At 39.5% G+C, this 21032-nt stretch overlaps 1 long non-coding RNA gene and 1 pseudogene across 1 annotated transcript in view; both read right to left on the bottom strand.

The window, feature by feature from the left end:
* The window catches only part of LOC148163542 (uncharacterized), a 243962-nt gene that overhangs the window by 126562 nt on the left and 96368 nt on the right, over window positions 1–21032 (bottom strand). The window lies entirely within an intron of this gene.
* LOC114202634 (nucleoplasmin-2 pseudogene) lies at window positions 1721–13588 on the bottom strand (annotated as a pseudogene).

Raw genomic sequence — 21032 nt, 5'->3', positions numbered from 1 at the left:
CAAAGAATTGTCTTTTCTTTTCTTCCTGTGCCTGATACCTACTCCTGGATGACTTTCTTATAATACTGAAACTCATCAAATACACTCCTTGCTTACTTTTCCAACTGGGTGCTTCCTTGACTGGCATTTGTGCACAGAGGGGATGGGAGAAAGAGCCAATTCTCCAGGCAGGGAGCAGAAGAAGCAGTTTTAGCTTGGTGTCTGTAGCAAATAAGGTGGAGTGGTTTTTGATGCTAGGGCAGAAGTACAAAAAGAATGTGTACACACAGATACATGCATATGTGTACCCCCGAGGGACATTTATATGCATTATCTTATTCAGTCTTCACAAGGACTTAGGAGGTAGGTACTATTGTTATCCCCAGTTTTTACATGAAGAAACTGACTTGTCCAAATGACTGACCTAAGATCACAGTTAGTAGGTGACAGAACCAGGATCTAAACTGAGGCTGTCTGACTCCAAAAACCCACAAGGAAGAAAATTTCCTCTCTTCTGTTTCTGGATAAACAAGATAATAAGGAGGAGGAATGTTTAATCTGTATCAGGAACAAGTAAGCCCGTAATGACTGAAGTCTTTAGAAGTCCTGTCTTCCTTATATAAAGTCTCTAGGACATAGATGGCCACTGTGGTAAGGCACATTATTTATGAAACTTATTTAAGAGCAAGAAAAGGCACAGAGAAAAGAGAAGAGAGAGAAGGGGCAGTAATAAGAGAGTATCATTAAAAGAGCAGAAACAGAATGACCTACTAGTAGTAATTATAGTTAAAAAATAAATTGTGACCAACTGTTGATGGTTTCACTGCTGAGTTCCACAAAACCTTCAGACAGCTCCCTGGATCACCCTTATATTGCTGTTTTCAGCGGCAAATGGGAGAAAGGTGAAATAGCCAAGTCAATGAAAGAAAAGTATTACCAGCATTTTGAAAGACAAAAAGGAGACTTCACAAACTGGAGGTTCTTTGCATCACAGACCCAAGTAAGTAATGCAGTTGTTTTTTTTTTTTAATTGAGATAAAATCCACATAACATAAACTAACCATTAACTTTTTTCAATTTTTTATTGTTATGTTAATCACCATACATTACATCATTAGTTTTTGATGTAGTGTTCCATGATTCATTGTTTGCATATAACACCCAGTGCAACCATTAACTTTTAAAAAGTGTAAAATTCATTGCATTGAGTGCATTCACTTTGCTGAGCAATCATTACCTCTAACTAGATCCAAGACATTTTTCTTACCCTAAAAGGCAATCTTGTACCCACAGAAATGCAGTTTTGCCAAAATAGTGTGAGAAAAACAAGCAAAAGAGAAGAAAGTAGAACAAATGGCAAGAAGTGACAAGTAGCTACTTAATGAACTTAAGAGAAACAAAATATTAAAAAAAACTTATTTAACAAATGTTTTGCTAAGACCTTATAATGGTTAATATATTGTGCTAAGGGATGGATACTTTGTAAAAAAATTTTTTTCTGGCAAAGAGAACTTTATTGTGGCCCCGAGACCAGCACTCTTCTCTCTAGGTCCTGCTAAAAGAGGATAGTTAGGGGTGAGGGGCTCTTGTATGGTCCCACCAACACCTCCATCACGGTCAGACCCAGATGGAGAGCAGCCCAGGTGGTGGGACATCTTGGGTCCGCAGCATACCCTGAGGAAGGTCCATTCACAGACCCTGTCTCGGTTATGTTACTGTGGCTGCAGGCCTTCCTGGCTCCTCATTTCTTGGATCCTGGCTTTTTAGGTCTGAGTGTGGGTTTGACCTGTCTCACAGGGCTGTTGTCTTTATGACTGAATCTCACTGCTTCTCTGCTTTTTCCACTTCTTCTTTTCTTAGCAATGCTTGTCTGCTTCTGGGGCACCAGCCTCTTGACTTGCTGGACAGGGGCCTCCTCCTCCAGGAACGTATCTACATCATCTTCTTTCTCCTCCTTCTCCTTCTCCAATTCCTAGGATAGATCTGAAATGTTCTAACATTCCTGGCCACTCAAGAACACAGGACCAGAGCCACCCTGGAGCTGGAAAGCGACTGGAGGAGAAAGCTCACAACCCATTATGATGACCGTGGATGGGACAGAGGCCTGAAGTGGGGTCATGGTGATGGGCTACATCTTCTTGTCCTCTGGGCTTGCTGGGGGCAGAATACCCATGACGTTCATTTCCTCTTTGGCTTTCTCCCCCAAGCAAATCATACTAAGCAACAGCTCACAGTCCTGCTTCGCTTCTTTCTGGGGTTTGAAAGTCCAAGTCTACTTCTTGTTTAGCTCACAGCCCCAGAGCATTGCTGCTACAACCTTTTTGGCTGTGCTGTTACTGCTGCTGCATTAGGATGTGGGAGGTAGCAAAAATGAATACAATCTAGCTTTTGTCTTCAAACAAGCTTGTAGTCTAATGACGAATTTAGACATGTAATCAAAGGGTATAGGTAAGTGAAAGAAAAGGGACTAGAGAGAGAAGGGTTAAGATACCAAAGGAAGGTCATAGGAAGACCACTTGCTCTGTTTAAAGAAGAGTCTTGTGCATGGACCAGTGATGGTTTTTCCTTTAAGACTATGAAGTGCAGAAAAGTGCCAGGTAAACTGTGGAAATAGGTGAAGATTTACAGGGGCCTGAGAACTGCATCTCCACTCTCCAGGTAAAAATGAGGAAAAAAAGGAGCTAATTAAGGCTTTATGTTTTTGTCTTTATGGTGTATAGATCCTGTCACAAGAAAGTGCAGGCCAAATCCAGGAAACCTGGGGGGCAGGGGGAGATGTGAAAAGAAACTGTTGTTAGGCAATTTACAGCTATAATGGCATCATTTAGAAAAAAAAAAGAGCATTTAAAATATATAAAAAATAAGCAAGATTAACAAGTATGGATGCTAGCAAAATAAAAGTGGGACATAAGGAGGAATGTGGGGGTTGAGGATCTAAAAAGTATGATAGGAAATTATCAAAGGCCTCTTAAAGGAGATGTACACTTATAAAAGAATAAATAACAAAACCCAGGTATGAAAATAATCTTTCAGGGCCTACAGGAAATAAAAGAATAAATATAATAAATATGGCTTATATTAAATATAATATAAAACAGATAACTTACAAAATGTCTTAACAAACAGTGGTTCTACAATAAAAATACTCAGGATAAGGGCAGCAACTACCATTACTTGGGCCATAACTAAATATTTTTGGAGTCACTCAGCCAAGAGTAGGGAAGAGGAAGAGATGAATTATAGTTTTAAAGGAAAAACATATGGGTCTTATTCAGAGGAAGGAGAAAGATGAGGAACAAATCACTATCTTGAAAATAAAGACTCAAAGCAGAAACATGAGGAACTACGGCTATGTAAAAAGTCAGAAGAATTGGACATATATGGGTAAAATACATTGAAGCAAATAGAGTTGGCAGAGAACTCCACAGCATTTAGAAGAGACGGAATGTTCTTGCTTTCGTGATGGATGAACAGTTATAAATAGGTGTAAATATGTTTAGAAATAAAACATGAGAATTGAGTTAATGAGGGTAAATGTGCTTGAACAATTATAAGCCAATATACAAATGAAAGGTTTTATTTCACTGTAAGGTAGCAGCTGTGTGCTTTCATATTCAGCCCAGACAAGGAGGGAAGAAGCATTTAGCAGAGCTCTTGCTCAGTTACCATAAAACCCAGTGACCACTGAGACAGCAAGTGTGCTGAAGACTGTGTCTCTCAATGACTACCATCTCTCCACTCTGTGGCTAGATAAACCTCTGGAAAACCTCTTTGTTGTGCAATCTTCGATTGGTATTTTTATAAAATTGAGATAATTCACATACCATAATGTTCAGCCCTTTTAAAAATGTAGTTTAGTGGCTTTTAGTATATTCACAAAATTGGGTAACCATCACTGCTCTCTACTTCCAAACATTTTCATCAGCTCCAGAAGAAACCCCCTATCCATCAGCAGTCACCCTTATTTCCCTGCCCTCCAGCTGCAGGCAGCCAATAACCCACCTCCAGGCATTTTCCTGTTCTGGAAACTCCATACAAATGGAACCATACAATAGATGGCTTTGGTGTCTGGCTTCTTTCACTAAACATAAGTTTTCAAGGTTCATCCATGTTGTAGCAGGTATCAGTCCTACTTATGACTGAATAGTATTCCTTTGTATCAGTGTACCGCATTTTAACTATTCATCAATGGATGGACATTTCCAATTATTATTTTTCTTTCCTTTAATTTTTTCAAGTTTGTTGATATTTGGTAATTAATTTTACATTCAAATAGATGTATTTCAAGTAGGTGATGTGGAAGTCTTTTTTTTTTTTAAAGATTTTTTTAAAAATTTATTTATTCATGAAAGACAGAGAGAGAGAGAGAGGCAGAGGGAGAAGCAGGCTCCCAAGGAGCAGGGAGCCCAATGCGGGACTCGATCCCAGGACCCCGGGATCATGACCTGAGCCGAGGGCAGATGCTTAACCATCTGAGCCACCCAGGCACCCCAGTGATGTGGAAGTCTTAAGATTAATTTCAAGATACAGAATTTGTCGGGGGCGGAGCAAGATGGCGGAGGAGTAGGAGACCTGGATTTCGTCTGGTCTCAGGAATTCAGCTGAATAGGGATCAAACCATTCTGAACACCTATGAACTCAACAGGAGATCGAAGATAAGAATAGTAACAACACTCTGAACAGAGAAGCGACCACTTCCTGGAAGGTAGGACGTGCGGAGAAGTGAATCCGAGGCGATATTTGGGAGGATAGACGGCGGGGGAGGGGGCCTCCGGCGGCCGCTTCTGGCAAGTGATAGAGCCGCGGAGCACAAAATTGGAACTTTTAGAAGTCGGCTCCTCTGAGGGACGTCGCTCCAGTGGCTAAGCAGGGGTGGAACCCTCACGGGACAGTGTGGTCTCAGGACCCTCGGGGTCACAGAAAGACCGGGGGTGCCTGAGTGTGGCCGTGCTCCCAGGTATCGGAGCGGGGAAGCCCGCTGCAGAGACGGAGCCAAGGCGCGGGCTCTCAGCTCGGGGTTGCCATAAACTGTGATCCGCAGCCCAGTCGGGCTACTGCTCCTCCTGCAGGGACCCAACAAGCGGCAGAGCCGGGGAGACTCCCCTTCCTCCCCTGGGAGGAGCGGTGTGGAAGCGCACCGCAGGGATCTGCTGGGTTTGGAGACTCCACACGGGGTTGGGTGCCAGACATAGAAACGCTCGGTCACAGGCCGGGTGAGCACGCAGTGCAGCCGGAGACCGGGGAGACGGGAGTGACTGCTTTTCTCTGGGGGCACACTGAGGAGCGGGGCCCCGAGTTCTCAGCTCCTCCCGGCGGAGGTTGGGAGGCCACCATTTTCACCCTGGTACTCCAAAGCTGTACCAAGAGCTTGCAGGGAACAAAAGCTCCTGAGAGCAAACTGGAGCAGCTTGCTTAGCCCGGACTCACAAGGGTGGGGCAATTCCGCCTCTGGCAAAGACATTCAGGAACCACGGCAACAGGCCCCTCCCCCAGAAGATCAGCAGGAACAGCCAGCAAGCCAAGACCAAGTTTACCGATCAAGGAGAATGGGAGAACTCCAGCGCTAGGGGAATACTGCACATAGAATTCATGGCTTTTTTACCATAATTCATTAGTTTTTCAAAGTTAATTTTTTTAACTGTTTTTTTTTTAATTTTTCTTTTTCCCTTTTTCAAACATCTTATCAATCCCTTTTTTAAAAAAACATTTTTTATTTTTCATTTTTAGAGTCATACTTTTATCCCTTCATAGTAGTTACCCTTATTTTTGGCATTTATAAATAAGTTGTTCCCTCTTTAAAATTTTGATACAATTTCTTCTAACAGATCAAAATATACCCTAAATCACTAGTGTATGGCTTTGTTCTATTCTCCTGCCTGATCACATTCTCTCCCTTTTTTTTCCTTTTTTTTCTTTTTTCTTTTTCTTTTTAAATCTTCTTCTTTCTTTTTAAAAACAACTTTTTATCTTATCAATTCCTTTTATAAAATCTTTTATAATTTTCATCTTTACAGTCATCTTCCATCCCTTCATTGTATCAACCCTTATTTTGTACATATATAAGTCTTTCTTCCTTTAAAATTTTAGCAGGCACTTTCTTCTAACAGACCAAAATATGCCCAAAAGCTAGTGTGTGGCACTGATCTATGCACTAGCCTGATCATATTTGATCATATTCTGTTTTTTTTTGTTTTGTTCTGTTTTTGTTTGTTTTTATCTTTTTCTTTTTCCTTTTTTTTTCTCTTCTTTCTTTCCCTTTCTTGTCCCCTGGTTTCAGGTCTTTTCTGATTTGTACAGAGTATATTTGTTGGAGACGTTGTTAACCTGTTAGCATTCTGTTCTCTCATTCATCTGTTCTCCTCTGGACAAAATGACAAGACGAAAAAAATCACCTCAGCAAAAAGAACAAGAGGTAGTACCGTCTGCCAGGGACCTACTCAATACTGACATTAGTACGATGTCGGACCTAGAGTTCAGAATCATGACTTTAAAGATACTAGCTGGGCTTGAAAAAAGTGTGGAAGTTATTAGAGAAACGCTTTCTGGAGAAATAAAAGAACTAAAATCTAACCAAGTCGAAATTAAAAAGGCTATTAATGAGGTGCAATCAAAAATGGGGACACTAACTGCTAGGATAAATGAGGCAAAAGAAAGAATCAGCGATATAGAAGACCAAATGATGGAAAATAAAGAGGCTGAGAAAAAGAGAGATAAACAACTACAGGATCACGAGGGCAGAATTCGAGAGATAAGCGATACGATAAGACTTAACAACATTAGAATAATTGGGATCCCAGAAGAAGAAGAGAGAGAGGGGCAGAAGGTATATTGGAGCAAATAATAGCAGAGAACTTCCCTAATGTGGGGAAGGAAACAGGCATCAAAATCCAGGAGGCACAGAGAACCCCTCTCAAAATCAATAAAAATAGGTCAACACCCCGACATCTAATAGTAAAACCTATGAGTCTCAGAGACAAAGAGAAAATCCTGAAAGCAGCTCAGGAGAAGAGATATGTAACCTACAATGGTAGAAACATTAGATTGGCAACAGACCTATCCACAGAGACCTGGCAGGCCAGAAAGGACTGGCATGATATCTTCGGAGCACTAAACGAGAAAAATATGCAGCCAAGAATACTATATCCAACTAGGCTATCATTGAAAATAGAAGGAGAGATAAAAAGCTTCCAGGACAAACAAAAACTAAAGGAATTTGCAAACACAAAACCAGCCCTACAAGAAATATTGAAAGAGGTCCTCTAAGCAAAAAGAGAGCCTAAAAGCAGCATAAATCAGAAAGGAACACAGACAATATACAGTAACAGTCACCTTACAGGTAATACAATGGCACTAAATTCATACCTTTCAATAGTTACCCTGAATGCAAATGGGCTAAATGCCCCAATCAAAAGACACAGGCTATCAGATTGGATTAAAAAACAAGACCCATCAATATGCTGTCTGCAAGAGACACATTTTAGACCCAAAGACACCCCTAGATTGAAAGTGAAGGGGTGGAAAACCATTTACCATGCTAATGGACACCAAAAGAAAGCTGGGGTGGCAATCCTTATATCAGACAAATTAGATTTTAAAACAAAGACTGTAATAAGAGATGAAGAAGGACACTATATCCTACTTAAAGGGTCTATCCAACAAGAAGATCTAACAATTGTAAATATCTATGCCCCTAACATGGGAGCAGCCAATTATATAAGGCAATTAATAACAAAAGCAAAGAAACACATTGACAACAATACAATAATAGTGGGGGACTTTAACACCCCCCTGACTGAAATGGACAGATCATCTAAGCAAAAGATCAACAAGGAAATAAAGACTTTAAATGACACACTGGACCAAGTGGACTTTACAGACATATTCAGAACATTCCATCCCAAAGCAACGGAATACACATTCTTCTCTAGTGCCCATGGAACATTCTCCAGAATTGATCACATCCTAGGTCACAAATCAGGTCTCAACCGGTACCAAAAGATTGGGATTATTCCCTGCATATTTTCAGACCACAATGCTTTGAAACTAGAACTCAATCACAAGAGGAAAGTCGGAAAGAACTCAAATACATGGAGGCTAAAGAGCATCCTACTAAAGAATGAATGGGTCAACCAGGAAATTAAAGAAGAATTAGAAAAATTCATGGAAACCAATGAAAATGAAAACACAACTGTTCAGAATCTTTGGGATACAGCAAAGGCAGTCCTGAGAGGAAAGTATATAGCAATACAAGCCTTTCTCAAGAAACAAGAAAGGTCTCAAATACACAACCTAACCCTACACCTAAAGGAGCTGGAGAAAGAACAGCAAATAAAGCCTAAACCCAGCAGGAGAAGAGAAATCATAAAGATCAGAGCAGAAATCAATGAAATAGAAACCAAAAGAACAGTAGAACAGATCAACGAAACTAGGAGCTGGTTCTTTGAAAGAATTAACAAGATTCATAAACCCCTGGCCAGACTTATCCAAAAGAAAAGAGAAATGACCCAAATCAACAAAATCATGAATGAAAGAGGAGAGATCACAACCAACACCAAAGAAATACAAACAATTATAAGAACATATTATGAGCAACTCTATGCCAGCAAATTAGATAACCTGGAAGAAATGGGTGCATTCCTAGAGCTGTATCAACTACCAAAACTGAACCAGGAAGAAATAGAAAACCTGAACACACCTATAACCACTAAGGAAATTGAAGCAGTCATCAAAAATCTCCCAACAAACAAAAGCCCAGGGCCAGATGTCTTCCCAGCGGAATTCTATCAGACATTTAAAGAAGAATTAATACCTATTCTCCTGAAACTGTTCCAAAAAATAGAAATGGAAGGAAAACTTCCAACCTCATTTTATGAGGCCACTATTACCTTGATCCCAAAACCAGACAAAGACCCCATCAAAAAGGAGAATTACAGACCAATATCCTTGATGAACATGGATGCAAAAATTCTCACCAAAATACTAGCCAATAGGATCCAACAGTACATTAAAAGGATTATTCACCATGACCAAGTGGGATTTATCCCTGGGCTGCAAGGCTGGTTCAACATCCACAAATCAATCAACGTGATACAATACATTAACAAAAGAAAGAACAAGAATCTTATGATCCTCTCAATAGATGCAGAAAAAGCATTTGACAAAGTACAGCATCCCTTCTTGATCAAAACTCTTCAGAGTATAGGGATAGAGGGTACATACCTCAATATCATAAAAGCCATCTAGGAAAAACCTACAGCGAATATCATTCTCAATGGGGAAAAGCTGAGAGCTTTCCCCCTAAGGTCAGGAATGTGGCAGGGATGTCCACTATCACCACTACTATTCAACATAGTAGTAGAAGTCCTAGCCACAGCAATCAGACAACAAAAAGAAATCAAAGGCATCCAAATCGGCAAAGAGGACGTCAAACTCTCACTCTTTGCAGATGATATGATACTGTATGTGGAAAACCCAAAAGATTCCACCCCAAAACTGCTAGAACTCATACAGGAATTCAGTAAAGTAGCAGGATATAAAATCAATGCACAGAAATCAGTGGCATTCCTATACACCAACAACAAGACAGAAGAGAGACAAATCAAGGAGTCGATCCCATTTACAATTGCACCCAAAACCATAAGATACCTAGGAATAAATCTAACCAAAGAGGCAAAGGCTCTGTACTCAGAAAACTATAAAATACTCATGAAAGAAATTGAAGAAGACACAAAGAAATGGAAAAACGTTCCATGCTCATGGATTGGAAGAACAAACATTTTGAAGATGTCAATGCTACCTAGAGCAATCTACACATTCAACGTAATCCCCATCAAAATACCATCCACTTTTTTCAAAGAAATGGAACAAATAATCCTAAAATTTGTATGGAACCAGAAGAGACCCCGAATAGCCAGAGGAATATTGAAAAAGAAAAGCAAAGCTGGCGGCATCACAATTCCGGACTTCCAGCTCTATTACAAAGCTGTCATCATCAAGACAGTATGGTACTGGCACAAAAACAGACACATAGATCAATGGAACAGAATAGAGAGCCCAGAAATGGCCCCTCAACTTTATGGTCAACTCGTCTTCGACAAAGCAGGAAAGAATGTCCAATGGAAAAAAGACAGTCTCTTCAACAAATGGTGTTGGGAAAATTGGACAGCCACATGCAGAAGAATGAAACTGGACCATTTCCTTACACCACACACAAAAATAGACTCCAAATGGTTGAAAGACCTAAACGTGAGACAGGAGTCCATCAAAATCCTAAAGGAGAACACAGGCAGCAACCTTTTCGACCTCAGCCACAGCAACTTCTTCCTAGAAACATCGCCACAGGCAAGGGAAGCCAGGGCAAAAATGAACTATTGGGACCTCATCAAGATAAAAAGCTTTTGCACAGCAAAAGAAACAGTCCACAAAACCAAAAGACAACCGACAGAATGGGAGAAAATATTTGCAAATGACACATCAGATAAAGGGCTAGTATCCAAAATCTATAAAGAACTTATCAAACTCAACACCCAAAGAACAAATAATCCAATCAAGAAATGGGCAGAAGACATGAACAGACATTTTTCCAAAGAAGATATCCAAATGGCCAACAGACACATGAAAAAGTGCTCAACATCGCTCGGCATCAGGGAAATCCAAATCAAAACCTCAATGAGATACCACCTCACACCCGTCAGAATGGCTAAAATTAACAAGTCAGGAAATGACAGATGTTGGTGGGGATGTGGAGAAAGGGGATCCCTCCTACACTGTTGGTGGGAATGCAAGCTGGTGCAACCACTCTGGAAAACAGTATGGCGGTTCCTCAAACAGTTGAAAATAGAGCTACCATATGATTCAGCAATTGCACTACTGGGTATTTACCACAAAGATACAAATGTAGGGATCCGAAGGGGTACGTGCACCCCAATGTTTATAGCAGCAATGTCCACAATAGCCAAACTGTGGAAAGAGCCAAGATGTCCATCGACAGATGAATGGATAAAGAAGATGTGGTATATATACACAATGCAATATTATGCAGCCATCAAAAGGAATGAGATCTTGCCATTTGCAACGACGTGGATGGAACTGGAGGGTGTTATGCTGAGCGAAATAAGTCAATCAGAGAAAGACATGTATCATATGACCTCACTGATATGAGGAATTCTTTTTTTTTTTTTTAAAGATTTTATTTATGTATTTGAGAGAGAGAGAATAAGAGATAGAGAGCACAAGAGGGAAGAGGGTCAGAGGGAGAAGCAGACTCCCCGCTGAGCAGGGAGCCCGACGTGGGACTCGATCCCGGGACTCCAGGATCATGACCTGAGCCGAAGGCAGTCGCTTAACCAACTGAGCCACCCAGGCGCCCCTGATATGAGGAATTCTTAATCTCAGGAAAGAAACTGAGGGTTGGTGGAGTGGTGGGGGGTAGGAGGGATTGGGTGGCTGGGTGATAGACATTGGGGAGGGTATGTGTTATGGTGAGCACTGTGAATTGTAGAAGACTGATGAATCACGGATCTGTACTTCTGAAACAAATAATGCAATATATGTTAAGAAAAAAAAAGAAGAATATAGCAGGAGGGGAAGAATGAAGGGGAGTGTGTCAGAGGGGGAGACGAACCATGAGAGACGATGGACTCTGAAAAACAAACTGAGGGTTCTAGAGGGGCGGGGGGTGGGGGGACGGGTTAGCCTGGTGATGGGTATTAAGGAGGGCACATTCTGCGTGGAGCACCGGGTGTTATGCACAAACAATGAATCATGGAACACTACATCACAAACTAATGATGTAATGTATGGTGTTTAACATAACAATAAAAAATTATTAAAAAAAAGATACAGAATTTGTCTAAAAATTGGCAAACATCACCCAAAGTATAGAAATGAATAAAGTGGTTTTTATATATATATACATATGTAATATACATTATGTAAAATTATGTAATTGCTTAATATATGTTATATATTTTATAGATATGTGTATTTATATATACATAACCACTTTAGTATATAGATGTATATATTATGAGCACTGTCTTGTGACCAGTCATCTGACTGCCCCCACTTAGGTGCAGATTTTCCATTGAGTGGCTACTCTTTGCCCCTCCCCCCCAAAAACCAAGGCCTTGACTTTTCTCAATGACCCATATGTGGCAGTACTTCAAATGAATTTTTTACCTCACTGAACTAAAGCTTGTATGTACCATTTGCCGAGTTAGTGTTGATCTTTCTCATAGAGTTGTGTCAGCTTTATCAAACATTTGAACATCACAGTACACAAATTCATGTGGACCTAAACCACCTCTGAAAGCGGACTATACAGCACAGTGCTTGAAGCAAGGGAAGTGGATTTTAATTACTTGCTACACCTGTAGTTTACTTATTGTATCTTCCTCATTTTTCTTTTTTTCCTAATTTTTCTCACTGAAATGAGATAAGCTGAGAAATTATGACATAGAGATAAAGATTGATAGATACCTACATAGGTAATAAAAAAAGTGAAGAAATTCCACAATTTAAAAAAAATTCCCCATGAGTGGTTCTAATTGGGTTGAAGGAGTTTGGATAAGTTCAAATTTCCATGATACCTCTGATATTATTTATTCATTGAACTGTGGAAAAACTATGTGCCAGGTACCTTGAGGGGTATAAATATGCAACAGATATCTCTGACCTCATGAAACTGATTATATGGTGAGGAAGATAAGATAGCAACATAAATATCTATAATATAGAGTACAAAGTGATAACTGTTATGAAAGAGATGCAGATAAGTTGCCACAGGAGTTCAGAAATAAAAGAGGTTGCCTGCAGTTGAGAGAGACCAAGAAAAGCTGGGAGCAGAATCCTGGCCATAAACATTAGGTGTAGGTAGAATCGGAACAGGTGGAAACAGGAAGAAAGAACCAGCAGGACAAAGGCACAGGGCCAGAGCATCTGTGGACATGGAAATAAATAGCAGGAAGCTTCAAAGTCTGCGGTAAAGGGGGTAATGGGCCACAAGGATGGGAAGCTAGGTTGAGTCAGATGGTACAGAAAGGACTTTGTATGCCACGAGGAGCTCACAGTTTATACTGTGGTAAACAGAGAGCTATTCAGGTTTTTGAGCAGGAAAGTAAGGGGAGAAGGGCCATACTTGGGATTAATCTGGTAACCCATGTATAAACTCATGTAAAAAGGGAAGAGAAGAGGCCAGGTATGAGTTGGAAGGAGGAGCATAAAGGAAAGAAACATTATGAAAACAGAACTGAAGAAATGTTTCATATTCCTGTTAGCAATTTGTATTCCAGGAAACTAAATTCTGAAAAGTTAATATAGAAACAAGCCTTTGACTGGCAACAATACCAGTCACTTATACCCAAAGGTACACAGAAAATTACCCCAGCTCTCTATAAAGAAGAAATCTATAATATCAATAGCCCCTGAGAGTCTTCTCAAGGCAAAACTCTTTCAAATATTTGATCCTTCATTTGGATTCTGCAGGGAGAGTTCTCTTAATCTAGAGGTTAAGGAATGCAGCACTCTACCCACAGAACTCTGTGCTAGTCACAGAACTCTGTCCAATTTGCTTGCCTCTAATTTGACCAAGAGTTAAACCAAGCCCCATTGCGGAAATTGACTCGTCCAGGGTGACATATCTGGTCAGGGCTCACATCTCCTGATCTCTGCCCCCACCCCCTAACATTCTACTATGGATGCTCTGGGTTGGCTAGAACTGAAGTATCAAAACCAAAGTGACTCTTTTAGTTTGCTTGGGCTTAACAAGTTGGTTTCAAATAAATAGCAATCAAGAAAAAAAAGTATGGCTCTACTAGAAAATTAAAAATCTGCACGGTATTGCTATCTAGTTGGAATACTGACATATCACATGCCTTGCTCATTAGGTATATCATAAACACTGAGTTAAATGCAGTGAAGCAACTGCTTGACTTTTTTTTTGAAAATTCTGGTTACTCAGGGGAAATTCCTTAGGTCTTACAGATACTTGTGGTCTCCAAACTCCCAAACCTTTGTGGGGTATGTGTGTATGTGTGTAGAATAACAAATATGTTTTTAATAGACTTCAATTTGGGATTTCAGAAAGTAACTGAAAATCTGCAGCCTATAGTCATTGCAGAAATGAAAGAAAAGGGCATCAATCTCCCAAAATTCTGGCAGGAAAGGAGTGGCTGTTTCCAAGATCCTTTTTCCTTTGCAATAAGCTGTCCACTGGTGCCAAAGAACAGCTCATCAGCGATGTTGTTTCATTTTATAGGGATGTTTTGAGAGAGGGGGGAAAATTAGGAATGTGTGATGTGATTTTTTAAACCTCATGTCCCAAAGCCTATAATAATCTTCCTGTTTTTTATTTTAAAAAGGGAAACCAAATGTTCAAAATCTGATATTTGTGTCTACAGTGTTCACTGCAGGCACATTACCTTAACTTTATCACAAGAAGCAACATGTAGTTTCTTTAAATGTTGCCAAGACAGAAAAACAAAAAGTCATAGATTCCCTTAAGGACTCGGTGTTTTCCTACATGTAATTTACACATAGCAACAGCCATAACTACAAAATCCCATTTCCCTAGCTGTCTAGGGGTGGGATTCATCCTCTATATCCACTAGATCAGGGTGTTCTGATCTAGAGCACACGGGGTGCCTGTGTGCTCCAAGAACACTTCTCTCAGCTGCCAAATGGTGTTCACGCCTCTCCTTGCCTGATACAAACCGCTGCCAATCCTCCAAGCCATGTCATCACTGCCCACCACAGGTATTGCCACCACTGTTGGCAGCTGCTGATGTGTGCAAGGAGGGCTCCGAGTTCCGAAGTCTAACTTCCAGCACATCACAGGATGCAAGAGGTGCCCACACTACTGCTCTGGCACCAGTATTCATGCCATGGACAGGTTGCCCTCCTCGTGTCCTAAGAAGATGAGCAAAACCAGTTCCTTTAGCCTTTGCTAGATCTTCTGTTATAGCCACCCTGGAGTCACTGGGCTCGGGTACAGATTAAGGAGATGCTTGACAACTATTTGTTGAATGAATGACTCCACCAGGCTGGGCTGCCAACAATCTGAATGACAGACACCATGATGTACTCAGACATGTTCAACCACATCTGTTGCCCTTCATGCAACCTCCGTACCTTGGTTCTTTCTTCCACTGGGATTAGTTCCTAGAGGCGACTTAACTTGTCTTATAAAAAGAATTCCAGAAGGCCTATCCCAACCGGCCTCCAGGCATGCCCAGATAGGTCTGAATCCTGGAGAAGATAAAACTTAGGTTCAACATACTATCTTTCTCTATCTTAGAAAAAGGAAATACAGACATAGTCATACAAATTCATTTGATTCTCATCAGGAGTTATAAATTGGTAGCCTGTGGCCAAATATGGCCAGAAGATCTTTCTTTTTTGTTTTAAACCCACATGTTAAAAAAAAAAGAATTAGGATACATCTAGATCAGTGGTTCTCATACATGAACGTGGCTCAGAATCAAGCTTGTTAAAACTCAGGTTACTGGGCTCCACCCCCAGAGTTTCTGACTCAGTAGATCTGGGGTGGGGCCTGATCGTTTGAACTTCTACCTGGTCCCTCATGTGTCTGATCTGAACCTACTCTGGATCTCAGTTAGGGGTTAGGGGCTCTATAGTTTTTCCAGACCCCACCACCAGGCCCCATTGTATTTCATCGGGCCTACCTTATTCATTTGCATTACCTGCCTGGCCTTTGAATTTGAAAGCTCTATGAATCTTAATATTTCAGATGAAAATCTCTTCTCAGCCTGACTCACAGAGATGATTGTATTACCCACATCGTTTCATTTGTAATACTTGGTGTATATGTGATCTTACAACAAAATGCTCAGTAAATGGTATATCTACTACTCAAGTTCTATTATTATAATTGATATTATTATTATTATTATGGCTACTATTGACACTTGATCATTCTTGAGATTACCACCACCTCTTTCCCCTGCATATAGATTTGCTTGAGATCAGCTCAGTCCAGAAGTGGGAAATGAGAAAGGCCAGAATGCTTATCACAAATGAGAAAGCAATTTAGTTTTGTCTATTTGTTTTATCATGTCACTTATAGAAATAAATAGTTATGGGGCACCTGGATGGCTCAGTCGTGAAGCGTCTGCCTTCGGCTCAGGTCATGATCCCAGGGTCCTGGGATCGAGTCCCACATCAGGCTCCCTGCTCCGCAGGAAGCCTGCTTCTCCCTCCCCCACTCCCCCTGCTTGTGTTCCCTCTCCCACTGTGTCTCTTTCTGTCAAATAAATAAATAAAATCCTTAAAAAAAAAAGAAATAGTTATTTTTCAAGCATATATGTATTTGAATTTTTAATCCGTACCTTTGTTAAAGATCAAATGTTGCCTGAACATCAAATACTGAACATGGTCATTACTATAAGCACAGTAATAAGTGAAGGCAATTTAAACCTGTCATAAAGAATAAACATTTATACATTTTAATTTTTTAACTTATCGAAGTGTAACAGATAAATAGAAAGGTACATATATCATAAGCGTGCAGTTCAGTGAATTTTCACAGACTGAACTCATGCATCTAACCAGAACCCAAAGCAAGAAATAAAGCAGCACCAGCCTCTGGAAACGCCTTCATGCTCCTTTCATAATTTTAACCATGAGGGTAACCACTCCCCTGACTTCTAACATCATAGTTTAATTCTGCCTGTTTTTGTAATTTATCAGATGGCCTACATTGTGTCTGGCTGATCAACATTATATTATGAGATTCATTCACATTGTTGTTTACAGTTATAATTTGTTCATTCTCATTTCTATACACTATTCTATTATACAATACGATAATGTATCCATTCTACTGTTCATTGGCATTTGGGTCATACATTTTGAGGGTATTACAAAAAAATGCTGCTACAAACATTTTCATGTCTCACTTTTGCTGCACATATATACGCATTTCTATTAAATATATACCTAGGAGGAGAATGGCTAGGTTGTAGGGTATGTGTATGTTGAACTTTAGGAGAGACTGCCAAACAGATTTCCAAAGTGATTTTACCAATTCATATTTCCATTAGAAATGTATGAAAATTTGAATTTCTCCCCATTCCCACCAACACTCTGAATTTCACTTGTCATTTAAAAGAATGATAGGTCTGCCTAGATTGAAGTCATTGGTGTTTTCATTTGATTTGTATGCATCTTGAGTTCACTGTACAATGTCTATCACTTTCAAGGGATCAAGGCATAAATCTTATTAAATGATTGGGCTTCACAACCAATTTGTAAATAGACACCTTAAGTTAGTGAATTTGCTATCTAAGTGAATTTCCCTCCTGTCATGTATCATCTAGTTTGTTTGTTTTTTTTAATAATTTTTTATTGTTATGTTAATCACCATACATTACATCATTAGTTTGTGATGTAGTGTTCCATGATTCATTGTTTGTGCATAACACCCAGTGCTCCACGCAGAATGTGCCCTCTTTAATACCCATCACCAGGCTAACCCATCCCCCCACCTCCCTCCCCTCTAGAACCCTCAGTTTGTTTTTCAGAGTCCATCGTCTCTCATGGTTCATCTCCCCCTCCGACTTACTCCCCTTCATTCTTCCCCTCCTGCTATCTTCTTTTTTTTCTTAACATATATTGCATTATTTGTTTCAGAAGTACAGATCCGTGATTATTTTTAAACCACAGAGTATATTCTGTATGGGAAGATAGGGTTATTCTCTGTTGGCAGCTGTAATGTAAATGTGTAACAAACAGTACTTCCCATTTGGTGACTGACAGCTCTTTGGAGTAACTCATCCAGCAGGTGATGCTCTTTTTGAACCACAATTTCTATAAGTTCAAGACCTCAGTCTAGGAAGTCAGAGATTTCTGGATACTGTCTGTCCACAGGGAAGAAAATTGGTATTTTCTGGCCAAAGATCAACTCTAATGATCAGTAAAAGGTTTCCCATATCATGCAGTCCCTCTTACTTTGCTGTAAGCTGATCCTTCAAAAACACTGAGACAAAGCACTAATATGGACAACTTTTGTGATGCCATCAAGGACTACAGAACCAGTCTCAGTCCCCTGGGACCCCCTCTTTCTCCCCACCACCTTCATAGGTTGGTTTTCTCCCCAGAATCTCTGATAACCAAGTGTTAAAAATAAACATTTTATTTAATTCTTCAATTGGGTAGGAAATGGCCTTAGGAGAATCAAGCGTTTTTGTATTTCACTATACTTAATGTTTATTTATTTGTTTGCCTGCTTTGAGTGATTTTTGGCTTCGACACATTGCATCTTAAATTTTGTTCGTTCACCTATTTACACTTTTTTTTCTCTTAATACTTAAGGGCTTAACAGTATAACTTTTCATTTCCTATTTGTCACTTTTAACCAGAAGCTAGACAAGTAGAAAATCATTGTTTTGGATGATTTTATTAAAGAGTAACAACTTCGATTTTTTTAAAAAAGATACATACTCACTTAAAAAATTCAAGCGATTAAGAAAAGCACAACAAATAAAGCAATAAATACTTCTTACCACTCAGAAAATGACCATTACTAACCTTAAATGAATATTATTTCAGACATCTCTCTATGCCTATATACGAATGAAAGTTTAGACAAACAGAGATAAATAAATGATATTATTAAAACTGGATCATACAACATCTGGTGGTTAATAAAAAATTATTAATTTTAACAAAAGAAAAGCAAGCCAAATAATATAGAATAACTTGATTATTTTTTCATCACATTTCAGTCATATTTTAGAGAATGTGATAATGTGTGCTTGAGTTTGTCTCCGTTGTGATCTCTAACTCTTGGCTAAACCTAGAGGAATGTCTTGATTGCACATGCAGCAATATTAGTCTCCTCGATCTCTAACAGTTCATCTTGTAACATGCGTGTAACATATGTGCAATGTGTGTTTTTGTCAGTAGCCGGTAAAAAAGTAAAATGGAAAGAAAGAAAAAAGGGAAAGAGGAATAGGAAAGAAGGAGGGAAGGGAGGGAAGCAGGGAGGAAAGTTTCTATTTCAATGTCTTTATTCCAGTTTGTCAATTTAGTGGTCCTCAAAGTGCCTTGTAACTTGTAGATGATGCCCACTGAGCATTGCATGGAGGACCAAGTGTTTTGTTAAGCAGGTCTGGCCTTCCTACTCCATTATGGAATAGGTCCAAAAGACCATTATGGTCTGGTCACATCAGAGTCTATGATGACCTGTCTGATCCAAATCCTCTCACTAATGACGTAGTTTGCACTAAAAGTCTGGTTTTGTTCAATTTATTTTATGCAGCCTTATTGTGATGAGGCTTTTATCTACAAAATTCTAATGAGGTTATCTTTAGATTAACAACACAAAGTTTGAGAGCAGTGGTAGCGAGCAAAAAAGACCTGTACAAGATGACATAAAAATGTTGATCTATTGTTTATTGTATGCTCTGCACAATGCCACAGACCATGACCTTGTGGAATGTCTGGATAATTACCAAGAAACACCAGGGAAACTATACTCAGTCCTTGCTTTAACAGCACAGAACACAATGTTATCAACTGCATCTCATTAACCGGACTCTAAAGACTCTAAGAATGCTATAATTGAAAATAAACTGAAAATTTAATAAGAAAGGCCAAGGTGACCTAGGTGAATGGGGCAAAGGAACTAACATTTCTTGAGCTTTAATTTTTATGCTAAATAGGTTGTTTACATTCTTTTAATCTTCAAATAACCCTACGAAATTGGTATTGTTTGTAGCTTTCATGTTACAGATGAGTTCTCAGAGGGGTTGACATGAGAGGGCCTAGAGTTAGCATCTTGATCTGTCCAACTCTAGTACTTTTCTCCTAAACTGTTCTCCCTTCCTGCAAGCTGTTATCCCAATAAAATTTCAAGCTGTATACTAAATGAAGCTTGGTGGGAGGATGGTATGGGCATCTTGTTACATGACTCCCCTATTTGATCATTCTTCAGAACATCAGACCCAACTACTTTAGTAAGGTTGTCAATGTTCTTTCAGAGTCACACCCAGCACTAAGTGGATTTGGTTACTGCTTGTCCTTGCCACCTAATGCTGCCAGGGAAAGTGGAGGAACAGCTGCTGGAAAGACTTACTAATTTCTTTGAATAGTTTGTGACATTATCTAAACTTTAGATTCTAAAGTGATCTGTTGACATTGCAGTTGTTTTTTTCCTTAATATATTAAGATATACCTGGAAACGAGAATAAGGAGGTTTAGAAAATTATTTTGTTGGTATTATGTAGACTTCTTGAATAATGTATATGAAATATAACCTCAAGTTATGAATACTTGCATGACAGCTCACGGCATTAAGAGGGAGTTCTGTTTGAAAGGTCATGCACACAGTTGAGCAACTTGTTATCAAGTGATCTTATTAGGGAGATTACATCGTAGCCCTTGTGATACTAAAAGCTTTTTTGTTTTTGGTTTTGTTTTTTTAAATCATGTGCTGCTTAAAGGTAAACACTGTCTATGTGATCTTTTTATATTTCTTACAATTTTAATATTATGGAAAGTTCAGTTATAAATTCATTCACTGCTCATCACTCTTCGTGATTTAAAAACTTCTCTAAAAAAGTATGTGGGTAGAAATCAGATCACAATGCAAAAAACAGAGGTAGTCTCAATTAAAGTATAATAAGCCACTTGGTGGCAGGGAGAACTGTATATCATGTTTGGAAAAAAAATCATTGATTTCTCTAATCTATGGTCACAATATGTTCCAGATGGATGAATGGCAAGGATACAAGGAGATGGTAGAGAGAAGTTATTTTTCATTTTATTCTATAACTGGAGAAACAGAGATAAGAGAAGTGATCTGTTGACATTACAGTGCTCTTGGACGCATAACACTTTTAACTGCATTCACTTTCTCTCTAGGCAGAACACCTACAGTTTATTGATTAAGATTAAGGAGGTTTCTGGGGCACCTGGGTAGCTGAGTCGGTTAAGCGTCCAACTCTTGATCTCAGCTCAGGTCTTGATCTCAGGGTCTTGGGATCAAGCCCCGTGTTGGGCTCCATGCTGGGTGTGGAGCCCCTTTAAAAAAA

Source organism: Eumetopias jubatus, unplaced genomic scaffold (genome assembly GCF_037043125.1).
Source record: "Eumetopias jubatus isolate StellerSeaLion01/CBP00866 unplaced genomic scaffold, mEumJub1_p1.0 scaffold_9, whole genome shotgun sequence".
NCBI classification, from domain to species: domain Eukaryota; kingdom Metazoa; phylum Chordata; class Mammalia; order Carnivora; family Otariidae; genus Eumetopias; species Eumetopias jubatus.
This window is presented reverse-complemented; position numbering and strand designations above follow the sequence as displayed.